This window comes from Acinonyx jubatus, chromosome B3 (genome assembly GCF_027475565.1).
Source record: "Acinonyx jubatus isolate Ajub_Pintada_27869175 chromosome B3, VMU_Ajub_asm_v1.0, whole genome shotgun sequence".
Lineage (NCBI taxonomy): Eukaryota > Metazoa > Chordata > Mammalia > Carnivora > Felidae > Acinonyx > Acinonyx jubatus.
The window spans coordinates 102,381,402-102,403,511 of NC_069386.1; the positions used below are offsets into that span (position 1 = coordinate 102,381,402).

The following is a 22,110-nucleotide window of genomic DNA, read 5'->3' on the forward strand; positions in this document are numbered from 1 at the left end:
TCAGTATCTTGATACAACCTAAATGATATTAAAACAACTGGGGCAATTTCACGAAACACCTACATTCTAACCGCAGTTCCAAACTACCTTCTGAAACACCAGCACAATCCACAGACACTAAGGATAATAATGCTTGAAACACTATCCTAGGGAATACTGTTTCTCAATAAGATAAAGTCTGCTATTTGACTTGCCACTTTTCTTTTCAGCTTTCTATCAGTAACTATTATTGGAAGTCAAAGGTTGAGAAATTGCAATCCAGGAAACCCTCCGGAGGGTGTTTTGAGGATTTAAACTGAGAAGTTATCCGATTCCTGGAGGTGTGAACTCCAGGGAAGGGTGAGAGAGGCTTCTGGGTTGAACCCACTCTGACCCAGAGGTACTGAGGCCAACGCGTGCCCTGGAGGCCATGGGGTATAAGACAGGTGAAGGCTTACGCCGGAAGTGCACATTTGGTCAAAGCTAGCTCCAAGGAAGAGGACTTGACCTTCATCTAAGAACTGCTTTGTGCTGCCCAGAGACTTCATAGCGCTATGTGTCAGGCCTGTTGGACAGTGGAGCACCCATTTTTCAACGGCAACTCCATGTGGCAACGAGAAGCAGTCGCAGTAGTGGATTGGTGTGCTCAAGGTCAGTATTCCACTTCCTGGGGTGGAGAAGTTGGACCAAGCAAAAGCCTCTTGTGCTCCAGATAATGGGGGAGGGAGATACCCATTATTTGTCCACATTTATCCATATATTTATGGATGATTTGTAGAGCAGTTCAGATAGTTGCATCTCCAAATTGCAAAAAACATCTTTTACTTCTTAAATTGAGACGAAACAAAGTGAACTGTTCCCTGTCTACTGCCCAAGTAAAGTTTAAATCTTGGTGTCCAGAAGGAAATTTTGAGAGTATTCTTTGCACACCAATATTTACTTAGGCCATACAAATGCATACTGTTCTAGGCTGGTTCTGAATGTAGATCATAATAACTAACATTTGTTAAGCACTTACTGTTGATTGATCCCTAGGCTTTTTGTATTTTAATCCTCCCAATAACCCATGGAAATGTGCTACCTGCACTTTGTAGGGGAAGGAAATTGGAGTTTGGTGAGGTGGAGTGATAGACCAGAATCTGGACACAGGGGAGCCAGTCTCAGGAGCTCTCTCCTCTATAATGCCTTCCAGGAAGCAAACCTGGTTCTTTGGCAGTTGGAATGAGAGACCTCACATCTATTTCCAGCACCTCCCCCACAATTGGTCTTTCTAACACAGGTAACAGTGAAGTTACTCTAAACACTGAAATTACCAACATGGACCCAGTCCATCTTTTCCTAATTAGGTTGGCATGAACATTTCTCTGCTTTCATCTTTCAAAGCCCTCCCTTTTACAAACCCACCATTCAGTTTGTATGTCCTCTCCGGCAAGTCTGCCAGTGACACTTTGCAGTCATCTATAAAATAAACTTTTAGTCCCAGCTCCATCTCCACAAGCAAATGACTCACTCAGATTCCATCATCGAAAGGTGGGGAATGTAAATGTGATGCTTTGAAATGTCTCCTTTGGGTTCAGGGAATGTACATGGTAGGGGCTAATTGTCAGGAAATTTAATTGTTACTCTGTGTATCGAGCTTCCCTTGTGTGCTGGGGCACACCATAGGTGCTAATAGTGAGAAAATTTGACTGTAGCTCTGCTGTGCTCTCTTCATTAAGCTAATGGAACATTTTCCTTTCATTTTCTCCCCAGGGTGGCTGTAGGAGTGCAACCTTATAATTGTTGCTCTTACTGTAATTGGAGGTAGTAGGAGTATATATAATCTTATTGTCTTTCCTATGTGGTGGTAGTTTATTTATGACCTATTGATAATTCCCAGCCGGCAGTAGAAAAACTCAGTGAGTATTACATTAGCATTCCCTACTAGGAGAGCGCCTATCAAACAAAGACTATTATTAACCAGGAAGAACACGTATGAGGGATGGCCCATCATACCAAATATAAACTTCATTACTGCAAAGATTGACCCTTCTGGGTATCATGGGTGATTATTTGTTTCGCTAAAATTAATAAAGCCATCGTCTCTATCTTTCTTTAGATGTATGAATATAGTTTCATGAATCTTTTTGGGAGGCTCTCAAGGCTACTGCATATCTTTAAAGTGATAAGGAGTTTTATTTGGCCATTGAGGTCCTTGGAGTGTAATGGCCATGCAAAAAACATAAGTATTTAGCATCTACCACCCTGATTCAGGGCACTGGGGTGTGCTGAGTACAGCTTAGGGCCAGCAGGACCCTCCCCAAAGGGCATCCCAGGGGATGACCTGGGAACCTGTTGCCCCAAATACAAATGAGGAGATCTGCTGAGGCACAAACATCTGTGTTGTCAAATCTTGGCCTCCTACAACATATTTTGATGAAATAACCTTTTAATTTTTACAAGATGTAACATTTTTTAGGACACTGAGTATTCTCTGGATATTGTCCACAACCTATGTGTTCCATTTGGCTTTCATTAGAGTCACTGAAGAGAACTAGCATGTTAACTATTTTGCTGTTTAAAATGGTTCCATTCAAGGACTGCCCTTTACTTCTGAACAGAAAGTATCTTCTAAGGTCAGTACACAGAGCTCATAAATATAAACAAATTAGGTTGGCATCCATGAGAACATAGAATTATGTATTCCACCCCCCACTAGATTATTGAATATCAAAGAATTCAGTAGTGGACTGAATGCATAGTCAAATATCTAAATTGTTAAAACTTAAAATCTGAAAATTGGCATTTGGTCAAGTAGCTATTATGTGGCAAGCACAACACTACAAATCTCCACAGATATTATTTCATTTTATACTCCTGTAGTAGGGCAGAATAACGGCCTCCAAACATGTCTATGTCCTAACCCCTGAAACCCCTGAAAGTCTCTTACCTTCTATGGAAAAAAGAGGCCTTGCAGGTGTAATTAAGGTAAGGATAAGATATTGGAAAATTAACCTGGATTATCTGGGTGGACCAATATAATCACAAGGGTCATTATAAGAGGGAAGAAAGCGGGTCAGAGTCAGAAAAGAAAATGTGACACCAAAGCAGGAGTTGGAGTGATGTGGCCAGGAGCCAAGGAATGTGGGCAGCCTCTGGAGGGTAAAAAAGGCAAGAAATGGCTTATCCCTCTAGAGACTCTGGAAAGAATGCAGTCCTGTCAGCCCATTTAGGACTTCTGACCACCAGAATGGTAAACGAGAAGGCTGCGTCATTTTAAGCCACTAAATCTGTGGTAATTTGTTATAGCAGCAACAGGGCACTATATAACTCTCCACAATTTTATAAAACAGGCCTATGTCCATTTTGCAGATTGAGGAAATGATATTTCAGGGACTCAAGTGGTTTAACTCACCCTGCTTCCTCTCCCAGTGCATGGAGTGTAGCTATTTTTAAGCGTACCTGTGTTTTCTCTTCAAGTAGTTGGGTCCTCCCAAGGTTCCGAGAAAGCTGCAAGACGCATGAGGTAGGTAATTTGCTAACTGCACATCCACACTTTTGTCTTCAACATAAGGTTAGATGACTTTCTAATGAGCTTAGCTGAGTTTTTTCTTTTCTAAAAAGTTGGCCATTTTTGTGAAGATTAATTCAGCATTTCTGAAACCGGAGCTTCCTGTATTGCTCTCTCTTTTGGCAAACGTGTTCCTTTGTCTCACCATTTAAGTTTAGATTCAAAAACTAGACCAGGAGGGAATAAACAGTCTGTGAGCGGAAGGGGTTTAATGTGTTTCTCAGTTTGCAATAGTAACTTCAGTCAGGTAGGGTCTTAGAGAAAGATGTCCTATTCCAGTTTTAACTTCAAAGCCCACAGAAATGGAGAGCATGCTTTTGGAGAGTTAATGGTCATTTTCGATGTCCTTAGTATTGTGGCTCCCTGGGTTCTGCAGCAAGTCTAGATATAAAGGTCTGAGCCTTTAGGTTTGTTCTGGTTTTAAGCACATTTGGTTCTGTAGTAGATATGTGTTCATTACCCATCTCCCCTAGCTTGGGGGAATATTCTTCCCCTTTCTGTGTCGTATGATGAGTGAGGGCAACCTAGCCATCCCCTTGTGACCTAGGCTTGGCCAATCAGAATACAGTATGTTATATCCTGACTACAGTGATTGGTTCAGGGATCAAGAAGGATGGTGCAGAGGTTTATATGTAACCTTAAATATTTTCTTCATGTATATATAAGCAACTATAAAAATACATCCCTATTTTCTCTATTTTAACACAGGAAGTATATTAGACATACTGTTCTCCAATGTGCTTTTTTCACCTAACAATGTATCTTGTCAATCTCTTCCTATCAATAGATAAGAGAATTTCATCCCTTATGCAGCTAGATAGTATTATGAGATCCATTTTGATCAGAAGGACCTTGGAAAACCAGGTTGATTTTGAGGAGTTGGGTCAACTCTATATGAGAAAGGAGTGGTAGAAGGTTATAACTGGATCCCATCCCTTCTTCTACCTGGCAGAGAACCAGTACCTGATTCTCTTACAGAGCTAGGAGAAAGAGGGTCCCTGGACTGGGAGGTGCTAGAAACAAGTTAATGGTGTTGACCTTATTTTGAAAGGATGAAGTTAAATAACGTATACATGCTAAATGTTGAAACTACTGCCAGCATGCCTCCCAACTTGGCTTCTAGACAGCAGACAGTTACTTTTATACCACTCAGGGAGGAATGAAAAAGGTTCTTCTTCAGAAACCTGACCCCACCAGGAAAGATGACCTAGAAATACTGCTGTGGGCTGGGAGTTCTCATCAACAGCCTGATCACTCTAGAGTGAGACCTTAGTCATCAAGCCTCCCAGCTAACCAGAGAACTTTCACTGAGCTTTTAGGTAATCTTCTCTTAATTATCATCAAGCAGTTAAGAATTCTTAGATATCTGAGGGAAGCTTCCAAAATAAAAGATATAGTCCAAAATGAACCAAAAGCAAAAAATAAGTAAGTTGCTGCTTGGAGGAAACAAAGACTACAGGGGGAGCTGAAAACTTTTTTAAAAAGCTATCATCAAAATCTTCAGAGAAATAAAAGATGATACTGCATCCATGAAACATGTTCTATTAAAAAGGAACATTCAGAAAAATGTAGAAGAAAAGAATTATTGGAAATTTAAGAAAAGAGAAATTCAGTAAATGGATTGGAAGAGAAATTGAGAAAGTCTTCCTGAAATCAGATTAAAAGGCAAATAGAAAATATAAAAGCAGGCTTAAGAAAATTAGAGAAATACAGATGTCCCTAAATATGGGTTTGTCTGATGTTTATTTTCATGGCTAGACTGGGGATATGGGTATTTGTGAAGAAGAGCATGGAGGTGAAGTGTCATTCTCGTCACATCATGTCCGGGGTACACACTATCAATGTTACATCACTGATGCTGTTAACCAGGATAACCTGGCCCAGATAGCATTTCCCACATTTATCCATGTAAAGTTACTTATTATTTCTCCTTCCCCTACTCTACTCTTCAGAAGCAAGTCACTAAGCATAGCCCACGCTCAGGGGTGAAGAACTGAGACAGGTGGTGAGTATCTACTTAAATCGTTTAGAATTATACCCTTCTCCTTTATTTATTTTTTATTTGTTCAATTGTATATTCTTGGTTATTAATTTTATATTTTGGATTATAATCCGATACTACCTTATTTATTTTGTTGCCTAAATTTTTCCAGGTTTGTCCACTGGTGATCTGTTAGGCTGGCTCCTGTTCCCCTTTGATATGCCTCATTTTCTGTTTGTTTTTTGAGTACTTCTCTACTCTCTGGCATTACAGGATCCTCCGAGTTCATCTGGAATATTTTCTCCCTCAGCTCTATAATCAGTCATTTTCCCAAGGAGTCTGGTTCCTTTTATTAGAGAATATCATATGCCCCTAATTTATTGCTGTGATTCTTTTTTTTCTTTTTCTTTTAGGACTCTACCCCCTGTCAACTTAAGAGCTATTGGGAATATCAGGGAAAGAGCAAGATTTTGACAAGTTTCCTCAGGATTAAGGTAGACTTTATTTTAACACCTCACTCTAGCTCCTTACAAGACAGAGGCTATATTAATTGTCACTTATCCTAAAAGAACAGTATTAGAAATTGGAATTTTCATCCTTAACCTTATACCCTCAGAAATATTATTTAACCAGCATTTTACAATTCATCCAAAGAATGCTAAACAGGTATTCCAAGAATTAGATTCCATGATATTATTTTAAGAGCAGGAATCCCATCAATACATAGGATAGTTAACTTCTTAGTCTTTGCATTTTTATTAGGAATATCTAACAGATTTTATAAATCCCATACTCCGAGTCATTCAGTGTGTGCACAGCTAGTGTCATTTTTTTTTTTTTACTTAAGAAAAGAAAAAGATGTTTTCACTCTATACATAAAATGAATAACCAACACTAGAATTAAAAAATTACTTTAGAAAGAGGCAGTTCAATTAATCTGAAATCTATACTATATAAATGTGAATTCAAAGTTAATTGTATTCTTTTTCCAAAAAGCTACATTTGCACTTACAGATATAAGGCTCAACTCAACTGTGTGTGTCAAATGACTTAATCTGGTTATTGGGTTTATGGAGGGATTTAAACATTTTAGTGAAAGGAGACAAATACAACATTCTTTTGTTTAAATTAAGTTTTGTAATTCAAAGGATTTGTTCATTTGGGCCTTCAAGTTCCTTCTTTCAACACGAGAGAGTCTTGAAGGTAGAATCATTGCTTGAAAGGCTTTTGCTTTTGCATCTAACTTTTACTTTGAAACTAACCAAAAAGAAACTAAGTGTATCAGAAGCATACCTAATCTCCTGGAAGTCAGCATTGCATCAAGTGTATTAAAATTAAAAACTACTCTTTTTTTTCTCCTCCTTAAATAGGCATCTGGTAATAAAAGGCCAATCAGCTGGGTTAGGATAAAACAGACAGTGTTTTTCCTTCACTAGTTCATTTGGAAAAGTCGCTTTGCTAATTGAGAAAATTTTAATGAATTTTACTTGCATTAAAATAAAGGTGATTGCTTCATGGCAACAATGTACTCATTTGAGAAAGTCATTACATTTATGTATTGTGTTTTCAAGTAAATACTTTTGCCAAAATGTATTAGCAAGGAATATAATATTATGGTTCATGGTTCTTGTAGTATCTGAAAAGAATAATTGTATAACCAATCAATGAAAACAAAGTAAATGTTCCTCTTGGGTTTGTACAATAAAAATGGAATTAAAATTACTCAGGCTCAAAAATGCAAATATAATGCATCTCTACAGCAGAAAAATAAAAATTTTAAGAAAGAACTTTGTCTCTTAAGGCCAGTATTTCAATTCCTCTTAAAGGCTTCATTTGATTCCAGAACTGATCACTTCAAAATTCAGTTCCATGCATTTTTAGAAAGTAATCAAATATTTCACTGCTTTTAAAACAAAATTATCATTCATTCTCCTGAACAAGCTCACTAATATTCAGAACACATTCTGGGGAAAATTAATGCTAATCAGCAACCAAAATAGCACTTTCATGTATTAGACAGTAACATAAGATTAAATTCACATTAAACTCAAGAGCAAATAACCCATATCAATTTAAATAGATTAAATCCTGGGAAAGGGCAAAGGTGAGAAATGATCTGAAGGGATAACCAAATTGTACTGAGAACAATAGGCCTTGTATTAGACAACAGCAACCCCTACCGGAAGCCTGAGGCTGCCTGGACAGGCGTTCTTGGAGGCTGCAGGGGTGGGGGGGGAGGGAAGGAAGCTGAGAGGATGCTCAGACCTCCACCTGGCAGATCGAGGCATCATCAGTCTCAGAATCACTTCTTCTCTATTGTGTAATCATAAACCTTAGGTATATCACCTAGAATTTTTATTATTTCTCAACTACAATTCAGAAGGAAATTGATTCTGAAGGTTTTATTAGTAAACATTTAGAGTGCCTTTTTTTTAAAGAAAGCTCAAATTCTGTGATAAATACTTGATATGAGAAAGCAATATAAAAGCAATATCTGTTCATGCAGTGATTTTAATTAGGCTTCCTTAGAATTTCCCCCACAGTGCTCAAAATTATTCCTGTCCTTAGTAGAGAATATTTCATAGGGTGCCTTGTTCTAATAATACTTCAACAAGCATGCATGCTGGCTATACTTAATACATCTTTATACAAATACATATGTACACACATATAGCATATATATACATATATACACACATACAGTATGTATATACACATGTGTATATATATATGTACACACAGCATATATTATGTACAGATATACATGTATATATCACACATGTATACAAATACATATGTACACACAGTATGTGTTTACACACACACACACACACACACACACACACACACACACTGTGTGCAGTCTATGGTTCAAAGTGGACCTTTGAGAAGCCTTGGTGAGATGGCAACCTTTCATCATCAATTTGTCCCTTAGGGTTCAGGTTTACAGCTTTTTTTTCTATGTTATTCTTTGAGTGACTAAACAACCTTAAAGACCACAAGAAATATGAAAACTTCTGAGGAATAGTAAAAGGCAATCATTTGACAAACAGACTAGCCATATATAAAACATCCTCTTTTTAAAATTAACGTAGGGGCATCTGGGTGGCTCAGTTGGTTGAGCATCTGACTTCGGTTCAGGTCCTGATCTCATCGTTTGTGAGTTCCAGCCCTGCATCGGGCTCTGTGCTGACAGCTTAGAGCCTGGAGCCTGCTTTGGATTCTGTGTCTCCTCTCTCTCTCTGCCCCTCCCCCACTCATGCTCGCGCGCATTCTCTATCTCTCTCAAAAGTAAATAAACATTAAAAATTTTTTAAAAAATAAAATAAAATTAATGTAAAATACCCAACATTATTTGGAATTCAACAATTCATATAAATCAAATATTTTTAAACTGGGTTATGTTCCATAACTAAAGGACACCTCAGTCAAGCTGATGTGCTAAACATGTTAAATGCCATAGCAATAAGTACAGAAATCAGACAAACTGAAGACAAATCAGGGGAAATCATTTTAGCAAATGGGGGCAGATACAGAGTGACTAGGGGGGAAAAGGAAATAGAAGCAAGCACTCACACCAGGTTTGGTTGAAAAGAAGCCTAAACTATTATGAAAAATGATCATGGAAACAACTCTCATCTTTGCATTTTATTTTCTGAACACCCACCCCACCACCTCCAGCACCAAATGCTTTAGTTCCATGACTAACCTGTGAATCGTTTTTATAAAAACCTACCAGGGAGGCCCATTCCCCAACCAAATGGATCCTATCCCAGAGACCGTGTTCATGCTCCCAGCCAAACGAGAAGGTGACTTTCCCTCCCTGCAATTTTTGAAGTGTGTGGAGGCCAGGGGCAGCTGACTTGGAAGGTGCTCTGTTTAATTCTCTTGTCTGAAAAATGGAGTAAATTCGTTTCAGAAAGGAGCTAAGTAGCTATTGGGAGTTGTCTGTCGGTGGGAATGTTCATTTCCTGAGGCTAGAAGCTCTCAACACAGTTCTCAAAGAAACAAGATCAAAAGTATTTGCAATTACAGGTGCCTGAGGGAAGCAACTTAGTAGTTGGAAAAAAACAAGAGTCGTGACAGAGGAGCCCAGACTGCTAACCCAGCTTGGCCCTGCTGTGTGCCCCTGAGTGTCGTTTAACCTCTCTGTGCCTTAGTTTCTTCATCTGTAAACATGAAGACCTCTATTTCCCAGCTTTTATAGCAAAAGAAATTTTCATGAGGGTACTGTGTTCATACAAGACCCAATCTAGCAGTGCTTCATAGAATCATCGTTGGTCAGGAAGAGAATGGGTTCACAGAATCAAAGGACTAAAGTTAATGGCACATCTTCCCTGGGTTCACTCCTTCATTTATTTATTCTTCAATAGCTATTTATTAAGGGTCTACTATGTGTCAGACTCCAAACCAGGGGATGGAATACAAATTTGAACAAAACCCAATCTCTTTCCTCAAAGAATTTGCAGCTTAGTAAGGAAAAAAGACAATTAGACGTGTTTTCACAGCATAGGGTAGCGAGTCCTCTGCTAGTATAGACCACAGTGCTGTGAGAGTGTGTCCAGAGGATCGCAACCAGGCAGGCACAGGTGAAAACTGTCACCCAGGATGTGTGGAACAGCCGTACCCAATTCCCACCTTTAACCATGAACAGGAGTTAGCCATGGGAAAAAAAAAAAAAAGGAAAACAGGTATTTAAAGGTATTTTAAGCAAAGTGAACAGCCTAGAGCAGGGAGAGAACACCGTTCAGGCAACCGCAGACTGTTCAGTGTGGCTGGAGGCAAGAGTGTGTTCAGAGAAGAGGCTGCAGAGGGAGCAGCAATGTCCCTAAAGTGCTGAAGGAGAAAGCTCATTCTGCCTGGGGTGAGGGTGGGCATGGGGACAGGATGGAACAGATTGAAGGTTTTTAAGACTGGCGGCAAGCAGACCAGTTAAAAGCTTGTGATGAAGAACTGTACCAAGACCACAGCAATGGAAATAGAATAAGTGTGCAAGTATTTATAAAGTAGGATTGACGGGGTTTAGTGACTGATTGTGTTTGGGGTGAGAGAGAGGGAGATGTTGAGGATGCCTTCCATATTTCTGGCTTGGATGGCTGGACACTGACAGCAATGTTGGATAATCAGTTTGGGCAGGAGGTGAGTGCATTGGGGGGGGGGTGTGAAGAATTCTGTCTGGGTCATTGGTTGATAAGGCATTCAGATGGAGAGGTCTATAAAAATTCTAGAGGATAAAGGAGAGATTCAAGTCAGAGATACAGATTTGGGAGTTGTCTGGAGCGTTGTCTAGGATAGTGTAGTGTATCCTCATAGTTCATTGCCCTGAGAGGAACTGCCTTCTACCTTCTAAGCACCACCCACTTGCCCAACCAAGTACTGAAAAATCTTGTGGAAGGATTCTGATTGACTTGGATGGTATGCCCAACCCTATGGCCAAGAAGGCAGCCTCTACTAGGACCATTTACTTGAAAGGATTATTTCCCAAATGGTATAAGAGTGCTGTGGAAAGCAACAAATGTTGCAACAAATGTTCCCCAGTCAACTCATTTTTTTCCCATTTAGTATTCAATAAATATCTGTCAGGCAAATGATATTTTCAGCAGACATCCATAGCCTTTAAATTTTTATTCCGTAAGCATTTTAATAAATAGAATGAAACCTTTTAATCCTCTCTTGACAAAATACCCAACCAACAGGGTCCATTGAAGAATATGGCGAGGAAGAGGTGACCCAGTTACTCCTAGAGTTAAGTAAGTCACACCTACATAAAATGAACATCAACAGCTACCTAAGGAAATAAACCAAGATATTATAAATATGTGACCTAAATCCCTGCAGTTAGGAACACCCACAATTCCAATCAAGGTGATCTGGAAATTGTGTTTAGAAAGGATAATCTTGTATAGTAAATTAATTATGTGGTACCACAACTGGAAATAGAGTGTATGAACTGTTGAGGAAAGAAAGCGACCTCTGTGAATATACACTTACATTTTACCTGATTATTTGATTATAAGAAGAGAATGTACTAGTTTTGCAGATAAAAATGCACCATCTTCCTAGCAGCTATATTTCTCTGTATTTCTCATTGCCAATGAGAAATTTTGTATTAATTTGCCCATGTGTGTCAAGAGTAGCTCTAGGTACTTTATAGAGGTACAAAAATGTATGCAAAATTCTTTCCTTGAAATCTTATTTGTAACGATGTGCTATGGACTAAACGTTTGTCTTTCCAAAATTCAAATGTTGAAGCCCTAATCCACCTCCAATGGTATTTGGAGGTGAGGCCTCTGGGAGGTGATTAGGTCATGAGGATGCGCCCCTTGTGAGAATAGAGCAGGCTCTCACCAGACACTCTATCTGCGGACATTTTGATCTTGGATGTCCCAACCTCCACAACTGTGAGGAATAACAAATATTTGTTGTTTAAGCCATCTAGTCTTTGGTAATTTATTATAGCAGCCCAAGCTGACTAAGACAGTGAAGAACTGGAATTAACTTAGACATTCAACGTGCAGTAATAGAATGTGATCCCAATTGGTAAAAACATACAAACAAAGAGACTGAAGAGCTATACATCGAAACATTATTGGACAGGATCAGGTGTCTTTTTTTAATAATCTGCTTTGTTCTCTTATGTATTTAAATTTTTTCTATGGTGAACATATATTTTATAATTGAGACATTTTCTTTCACTATTAATTCCTAAGAAGAAACTTCAATATTATTGTGTAAGTCTACAGAATCTTCTTCAGATTGTATTATTTTGAAAATGTAGGAGTTCTTATACTGAATTTTTAGAGGAAATACAGTTAGACTATCTCTTCGGTTTACTGAAGACTTGATTTGTCATTCTGCTTATACATATTTGGTTCTTCATTCCCAACAAAACCAATAGCGCAGCATCAGCCCAATTTTGCTTCATTACCATAGCAACATAACTGTGACAAAAGCACACAGGCCCTTCTCTCCCTCTCACATATGTGCCTTCTTATTGTTTCTCATCTACTTTCATTCATTGCCATTTTCTTCCATCCTTTTTTTTTCATCCCTTTTCATATATTGGTTCCTTCTTCCCAAAAAAGTTCATGTATGGCAAAAAAAAAAAAAAAAAAAAGAGTCCATGTGACTAATCAAAATGCCCTAAATTTTAAATGCCAACTTTGTTTTCTCTGTTTTATTCTCTTCAGGGATCCTCCTCATTAACCCTAAGTAAGGAACAGTTATATTTTTTCCTGGGAAGCTTGTCTAATGCAAATAGTTTCAATATTCAGAATTTAATTCAAATTAACTCTTAAGTAGAAGGAGAGAATGCATATGGGGGAGCTGTTAGCAGTAACTGGGTTTGATTGGGCTTTGTTCCTCTCCCCACAAATACACAATAAATTCACTACTTGGGGAGCTGTGAAGAGATGAAACTATAACAAGAACCATCACAGACAGATATTTTCTTTACTTTTTTTTTTTTAATGGACAGTATCCTGGCATATTTTTAAAAATTTATTGTCAAATTGGCTTCCATACAACACCCAGTATTCATCCCAACAAATGCCCTCATCAATGCCCATCACCCACTTCCCCGTCTCCCCCACCCCCCATCAACCCTCAGTTTGTTCTGTGTATTTAAGAGTCTCTTATGGTTTGCCTCCCTCCCCCTCTGTTTGTAAATTTTTCCCCGTTCCCTTACCCCATGATCCTCTGTTAAGTTTCTCAAGATCCACATATGAGTGAAAATACGGTTATCTGTCTTTCTCTGACTGACTTATTTCACTCAGCATAATACCTTCCAGTTCCATCCATGTTGCTGCAAATGGAAGGATTTCATTCTTTCTTATTGCCAAGTAGTATTCCATTGTATACATAAACCACATCTTCTTTATCCATTCAACAGATAGATATTTCAATTGTACTTAAAATCAAAGATGTGAACATTGTTGTACTCTATACAGAAGGATGGCACCTGGGTGGCTCAGCTGGTTGAGCATCCAACTTCCATTCAGATCGTGATCTCACAGTTCATGAGATGGAGCCCCACATTGGGCTCACTGCTGTCAGTGCAGAACCCGCTTTGGATTCCCTGTCCCCCTCTCTCTGCCCCTTCCCCCACCTGCATTTTGTCTCTCTCAAAAATGAACAAACGTTATAGAAGGAGAAGAAGAAGATGAAGAAAGAGGGGGAGGAGGAGGAGGAGAAAGAAGTGTGCAAGTGACCTTGCCTACCACATCCACCCTGGGCCCCTCCTTTTCCTATGCCTCTTCCTCCTTCTTATGAGTTCTAACTTTTGTCAGGTGGCTGCTTTCTTTCTGGAAGCCATGTCTTTTTGGGAGAGGATAACTCCAGCCCCAAACCTAGATGGTGAACCTTGATTGACACAAGCTAATTATGATGGTACCATTCCTTTACCAGGATTGGCCTAGGCATGGTCATGCAATGCTTGTCTGTCCAATAAGACATAAGGGAAGGTCCGCTGGTGGCTTCTGAGAAAAGTGACTGAGAGGTACAAGAAAGTGGCAGTGTCTCCTTGTTGCCCACATGCATGCTTCAGTTAGCCATAGTGGTAGAAAGTTTCGGTGGGCACACAGACATCCAGATTAAAGAATACATTTCTGACTCTCTTTTGCAGCCCATTGTAGCCTGATAAGTTCTTACCAATATGATAAAAGTAGAAGTGTGGTGTGGCAACTCCTGACAATCTTCCTTATTAGACACTGACATGTGCACTTTACCTTCTTCCTTTATTCAGCTGTATGGAATGGAGATATGATAGCTGGAGGTAAAACAGTCACTTGGGACTGTGGACAACCTTGGGAATGGAGACCATGTATAGAACAACAACAGCAAAATGAAGCCACACCTAACCCACTGTTATTTTGGGTGTTCTGTCATTTATAATAAAATCAAACACTAATTCAAAGAAAGAGAGAGGGGGCCTGGGTGGCTGAGTGGGTTGAGCATCCAACTCTTGATTTCAGCTCGGTCATGATCCCAGCGTCATGGGATCAAGCCCCACATTAGGCTCCATGATGAGTGTGGAGCCTGTTTAAGATTCTCTCTCTCCCCACCTCTGCCCCTCTCCTCCACTTACACTCTTTCTCTCTAAATTAAAAAGAAAATGCCTTTTAATTTAAAAAAGAAAGATGGCCTATTTTCAGCCTCTAAACGTTGTTGTTTCTAGATGTGATGTCTGGAACTACTGCAGCCATTGTGCAACCATGAAGGAACTAAGCCTGAAGCCTAGGCCAAACATAAGAATGGCAGGTGGTAAGACAGAGCTACAGAGTTAACCAACCTTCCAACGATTCCTGTGGATTTTTTATTATGTAAGAAAATATTTTCATTATCATTTAAGTCACTGAGTTGGTGATCTGTTTCTTGAAGCTGAAAGAAATCTAGCTGGTACAGAATTTCATGGTTTCTAATGATTGTAAACTACGTGCTCCTTCAGCAAAGACTTAGATAACCAAATATTTGGAAGAAACAGAATTAAATATGAAGAGTTGAAAAAGGTGTGTTATAAAATATTTAGAAAACATAAAATGAGGAAAAAAACCCATAATCTTACCAGTACCAAATGACCAAGATGAGAATTTTGACCTTCCGGTCTTTAAAAAAAAACAAAAACAAATGGCACCTGGGTGGCTCAGTCAGTTAAGTGTCCAACTCTTGGTTTGGGCTCAGGTCATGATCTCATGGTTCTGGGTTTGAGCCTCGCATCAGGCTCTGTGCTGACAGTGCTGAGCCTGCTTGGAATTCACTCTCTCCCCCTCTCTCTGCCCCTCCCATTCTCTCTCTCTCTCTCAAAATGAATCAACATTTTTAAAAAAGATTTATATACGATCACATATATTTTTACATAATGTAATCAAACTCTATGTTTAACTTTACCTCTCCCATCGAATATAAATAAAAACTCTGGACAAAAGACAAAAAGCTACTACCTGGAGACTCTGAAAAATAAAACAGGGCAGATTAAGGTGGGAATTCAAAATTTGGAAGGAAAAAAATACCTGCTGTGGTGGGGGCAGTTTTTCTGCTGAGAGTTTTGTGGGGTTTGGGGCCATTTTTTGGTTTTTGGCTTTCCTGCTTCTTAATCTCTTAGCTTTTACTGGAGGGTGGGCCAGATCAGTGAAATGCTCGGTAGTTGCAGACAACAAACACTTTCTGACCAGAGGACTTAAGAATCCCTGCAAGCTGAAGGGTAAGGGAGGAGTCTTGTTTTTCTATTTTCTATTTCCTCTCCCAGCCCTAACCTGAGGCACTGTCACTGCATGAAAAGGGTGTCTTGTTATGTGAAGAGTATAGAGAAAGCCCCATTATTTTTCTCTCATTTTTTTCTCACTTTTTCACCCTGAAGATGGGTCAGTTGTGTGGACCTGGGATCTCCTTTAACACAGGAGGCTAAACCTCTTTTGTTGAATCTTTTTTTTTTAATGTTTATTTATTTGTTTTGAAAGAGAGAGAGAGAGAGAGAGAGAGAGAGAGAAGCAGCAAAAGGGCAGAGACAAGGAGAGAAAGAATCCCAAGCAGGCTTCATGCTGTCAGCACAGACCCCGACGTGGGGCTTGATCTCACAAACTGTGAGATCGTTGACCTGAGCCGAAATCAAGAGTCAGACGTTTAACCAATTGAGCCACCCAGGTGCCCCAGGAGGCTAAAACTCTGAAAGAAAACCATTCCTATGCCCAGAGGAGCCTGGAAAAAAGATCCACGGGAACGGAAGAGTATGAAGAAAATCTCCGAGAAGAGAGATCTGAAGAATGAACCTAACTCTGTGAGCGAACTGACACAAGTCCCAGGCTCTCCTACAAGCATCGTGAAGGCTTTGAGAACTGAACTGATATTGGAACCACACCACCCACAGATGGGCTAGAACTTGTGATTCAAACTATGCAGGCTGATCACCTGCCAGAAAAATAAGTTCAACATTTTCTAGACATTTTAACAGGACCCAGAGAATCACAATGTAATATTTGAAATGTCCAGGATACAATCCTAAAGTATTTAACATATAAAGAACCTTGAACTCTGACCAATTCGCATGAGAAAGACAATCAGTTAATGCACCTCCAAAATCATCCAGATGTTGGAATTAAAATACAAAAACTTTAAAGAAATTTTATAATCGATGTCTAGGAGATAAAGGTAAATATTAATGAAATCATGAATGGAAAGATAAATTATTTCAGCAGAGAAATAGAAAGTATAAAAAAGAACCAAGTGGGAATTTTGGAACTGAAAAATATAATGTCTGAAATTAAAAAAAAAAAAAACTCACTGGATAAGTTCTGTAGCAGAATAGAAATGGCAGAGCAAGGAATCAATATGCCTGAAGATAGATCAATATAAATGATCCATTTGGAAGAGAGAACAAAACAAAACAAAACAAGAGCTTCAGGGACCTGAGGGACAATATGGGAGGTGTAACACTCATGGTATTGGAGTCGCTGAAGGAAAGGAGAAAGTGATTGGTGGAGAGAAAATATTTGAAAACATAAAGGCTGAAGAGTTCCCAAATTTGGTGAAGGATACAGATTTACAGATTTCAAGAAGCTTGGTGAATGCAAAACAGGATAAATTCAAAGAAAACCATGTCCAGACATCATCCAAACCGCAGAAAACCAAAAGGTAAAGATGGCGGAAGAGGCTATGAAGGGGAAGGAGTTTCAATACCTGAGAGTTGATGGATAAATAGAAAGATGAAAATGAGGCATTCACTAATTTTGAATGAAATATGTGGTCTTACAAAGTAGCCCCAATCTCCATATTGTGTGAAATTCAGTGTGAACTGCAAAACTCTCTGATGCCTTGGGGTATGTGCCTGCTTCTGGGAAATTGTACCAGAGTCCTACTTCAGCTTCGATGAGGGCGAGACAGAGGCTGTCCTATGTCTTTTCATTTCTGATCACATACTCTTTCACTTGACCTTGCTGCTTGCTACCTGCTTTTCACTTTCTCTCCTTCTGTCCTTTTTCTAGATGGGAGTGAGCAACATTTTCTGCAGGATGGCCATCTCAGAAAAAAATTAAAATCTGAAAGCCTATTAAAATATTATGTTTTAGACAAAAAAATGTAATATCTAAAACCAAGCTTAGGTATTGAAACTTTTTTCCATTTCACTAAAGGGTTTCTCTTTCTTTGCTTTTTCTTTCTATCTTTTCATTTTGCTTGAAGTTCAGAAACTACATAATTAGTGCACATTGGAATATCGATTATACATTTCTGTAAACAAATTTTGTTGTTACATTGTTTTGGCATCTTTTTATTTGTTTGCCTCTTCTTGATTTACCTTTTAGTACACCTTCAAGACAGTAGGGTACTACCTTTTAGTCTACTTACTTGCAAATGTTGATACCTCAGTAGGCTCCTTAAAATTGTGCTTCTTAAAACAAGAGATTTTCTGGAGTATTTAAGTGGCTCAGTTGGCTAAGCAGCCAACTTCAGCTCAGGTCACGATCCCACAGATCGTGGGTTCAAGCCCTGCATCAGGCTCTGTGCTGACAGCTCAGAGCCTGGAGCCTGCTTCCAATTCTGCGTATGTGTGTGTGTGTCTCTCTCTCTGCCCCTCTCCAGCTTGTGCTCAGTATCTCTCCCTCAAAAATAAACATTAAAAAAATTATTTTTTAAAAAGAGTTTTTCTTCTCCATTTTAAACAAGATAAACAACTATGTCCTAATCCTCAGAAGAACTCCTTGATTCACTTATTCCAAACCATACATTTCATAGCAAAGATTTCCATTTTCATTATACTCCATATCCAGCCAATTTGGCCCCATGACCAGCAAGAAAATTCAATCCATTGTTTTCTTCTGTCTCCTAGGGAGGACAGAAACACTTGGTTTTCCAAAATAGGAGGTGGGAGAAATGACCAGATGGCTGGCTGACTTTGGCCATCCCTGTGCTGTTTTCTCCCATCTCATGAACTAAAGGATTCCCGAGACTAGATGCCAGGCCACAGCTAATCAAGATGGCCTCACCCTCACTGCCAATGGGCAAAGAACGTGAGGACAAATCAAAACAGAGACAACACTGGATAAGGAGAAAGAGGATTGGTGTCATCTTGGCAGCAAAATGTTCATTAATCCTGAAGAGTAGGCCACTGAGATGGTTGGGATGTTTCTCTCCTTCCTAGTGAATGGATTTTCTGATAATCACAGCTCAATAGTTGCTCCTTTTCAAGCAACAGCCTTTGGGTAGTGCCCTTTAATCAACTCTAAGTAATGCTTATTTTAAGATAACACTAAGGGGGAGCCTGGGTGCCTCAGTCAGTTAAGCTCAGGTCATGGTCTCATGTTTCCTGAGTTTGAGCCTTGCATCAGGCTCTGTGCTGACAGCTCAGAGCCTGGAGCCTGCTTTGGATTCTGTGTCTCCCTCTCTCTCTGCCCTCTCCCACTCACACTCTGTCTCTCACTGTCTCTGAAAAATGAATAAATGTTAAAAAAAATTTTTTTTAAAGGTAAGTAATATTGAAGAAGACTAAAGCGGGAGGCATCACAATCCCAGACTTTAGCCTCTACTACAAAGCTGTAATCATCAAGACAGTATGGCATCGGCACAAAAACAGACACGTAGACCAATGGAATAGAATAGGGACTCCAGAACTGGACCCACAAAAGTATGACCAACTAATCTTTGACAAAGCAGGAAAGAATATCCAATGGAAAAAAGACAGTCTCTTTAAGAGACTGGGAGAACTGGACAACATGCAGAAGAATGAAACTAAACCACTTTCTTATACCATTCACAAAAATAAACTCAAAATGGATAAAGGACCTGAATGTGAGACAGGAAACCATCAAAACCCTAGAGGAGAAAGCAGGGGAAAACCTCTCTGACCTCAGCCACAGCAATTTCTTACTTGACACATCTCCAAAGGCAAGGGAATTAAAAGCAAAAATGAACTATTGGGACCTCATCAAGATAAAAAGCTTCTGCACTGCAAAGGAGACACTCAACAAAACTAAAAGGCAACCAATGGAATGGGAAAAGATATTTGCAAATGACATATCAGACAAAGGGCTAGTATCCAAAATCTATAAAGAACTCACCAAACTCCACACCCGAGAAATAAATAATCCAGTGAAGAAATGGGCAGAAAACGTGAATAGACACTTTTCTAAAGAAGACATCCAGATGGCCAACAGGCACATGAAAAGATGCTCAATATCACTCCTCATCAGGGAAATACAAATCAAAACCACACTGAGATACCACCTCATGCCAGTCAGAGTGGCTAAAACGAACAAATCAGGAGACTAGAGATGCTGGACAGGATATGGAGAAACGGGAACCCTCTTGCACTGTTGGTGGGAATGCAAACTGGTGCAGCCGCTCTGGAAAACAGTGTGGAGGTTCCTCAAAAAATTGAAAATAGATCTACCCTATGACCCAGCAATTCCAGCACTGCTAGGAATTTACCCAAGCGATACAGGAGTGCTGATGCATAGAGGCACCTATACCCCAATGTTTATAGCAGACTTTCAACAATAGTCAAATTATGGAAAGAGCCTAAATGTCCATCAACTGATGAATGGATAAAGAAATTGTGGTTTATACACACAATGGAATACTACTTGGCAATGAGAAAGAATGAAATATGGCCTTTCGTAGCAACGTGGATGGAAGTGGAGAGTGTGATGCTAAGTGAAATAAGTTATACAGGGAAAGACGGATACCATATGTTTTCACTCTTACGTGGATCCTGAGAAACTTAACAGAAGACCATGAGGGAGGGGAAGGAAAAAAAAGTTAGAGAGGGAGAGAGCCAAACCATAAGAGACTCTTAAAAACTGAGAATAAACTGAGGGTTGATGGGGGGTGGGAGGGAGGAGAGGGTAGGTGATGGGCATTGAGGAGGGTACCTGTTGGGATGAGCACTGGGTGTTGTATGGAAACCAATTTGACAATAAATTTCATGTTAAAAAAAAAAGGTAACAGTGAGAACAAATTTTTAAATATTTTCTCTGTTTTAGTATACACACGATTCGTTTTTCTAAGTGTGCTATTTATGTTGTTTTAAAAAATAGTCCTTTTACCGTTAATAAGGGAATTGAGACAGTTCTGACATTTAAAAAATTCATGCTGCTTTTTTACATTTTATTACTCGTAAGGCATTTATCTGTCAAAAGTGCAAAACATCTTTGTAGATACCAAGTGCAATTTTTAAAAAATGGAGTCATTTCAGAAGCTAACTGTCCAAATAATTTTTAAACTGGATATGCATAATACAGCGATGTGTATACAGATATTTGAACTATTTATAAACTTCAAATGTAGCAAACTGAAGATTACCCACGTTTAAAAAAATTATCTTTGGCCTGACACAGCTTGCAAGGTGATAGCTTTTTGTGTAGTCTAAACGTTCCTCCTAGTTTTATAGAACAGAGACTAGAAAAGGTTCACGAATGAATAAAAATAAAGGAGAATTTCAGGTATGAACAAAAACTGAAAAAGAACGGAAGCTGTTACAAACCTTTATCAATGCATTCATGCTGGCGGCACTGCAACGAAAGTGCTAGAAATGTTTGTTGTGATCAGGATATTGCAAATCAATGAAAAGCCAGGGAGGTACATAGAGCTGAGCTGCCTTACACCAAGAAGGCAGAGCCTGCGGTCCTGTGGGGAGAGGCAGTGCTCAGGGCACAAGGGCAGGAAGCCCAGGGGAGTCTGCTCTCGGGAAGGCCCGACTGTCACCTAGAGAAACATCCATCTCCCTTATTACCCCACGGTGCTTTTCTGCCACACATCAAACACCAGATGGACAGCCAGCTGTCAGCACACACTGTCTGCCTGCCTCCTAAATGGAAGGATAGTGTACGGAAGGTGCCGTTTTAGAGTCTTGTACTTTCATGTGAGAAGAGCTTGTAAGGCAGCAGGAGCTCAGGGTGGTTATGTGTTGCAAAAATGTTCAGAAACATCAAACATTGCGCTCTCTGCAGAAAGGTAGACTCCAGCTTCGGCTGCTGATGTTTTTGGCTCAAGCTGAGTCAAGTAGTACACAAAGCATAGACAAAAGCCCGCAAACGACTGGCAGTCGCCACAGGAGACGACAAACCAAGGCCAGCCGACTCCGGACATTGCTCCTTCTCTGCAGAAGACAGGCTGCACCTGCGTCTGGGTGAAGCGTGGCCGCATCTCCTCCCACCTCTGGAAAACTCTCCTTGGTGAGCAGGCACGACTCTGGCCACTGAAGCCCCTGGTTTCTGTACGTGTTTGAATGTGTATGCAGATGGAGATTTTATTCCTCAGGTTTCACCAGTTTTAAGCTTGAGCTTTTTTTAAATGAACTATAAAATGAGGCACGACACACTGTTAAAAATAATTTCTCCTTCAATAACTGAAGCCCAGTGCACTTCCCTTTTTCCAGAGGCATATGGAATTAGCCATGTGCCTTGGATATTAGTTCTTCTATCTCTCGCATTACTTGTTGACAACCCAGACTAATCACTCTTTCAATTATCCCCTGACTGTTTACTGCGAAACTAATCTTCACAGACCACTGTTCTGAGCGTCTTCTGCCCCTTGTCATGGTATATCAACTTTTCGAAAATATCATTGTTTTCTTCAATAAGAAGTAAAACAAAAAAGCATTTTCTTTCATTTA

General features: G+C 39.5%; 1 long non-coding RNA gene across 1 annotated transcript in view; it reads right to left on the reverse strand.

Annotated features, from left to right (window-relative positions):
* Positions 1–407: 407 nt before the first annotated feature.
* Positions 408–22,110, reverse strand: part of LOC128316043 (uncharacterized) — a 62,657-nt gene continuing 40,954 nt past the window's right edge. Inside the window, exon 5 of the long non-coding RNA XR_008299424.1 lies at positions 408–3,468. This is a non-coding gene — a long non-coding RNA (uncharacterized LOC128316043). The remainder of the gene's footprint in view (positions 3,469–22,110) is intronic.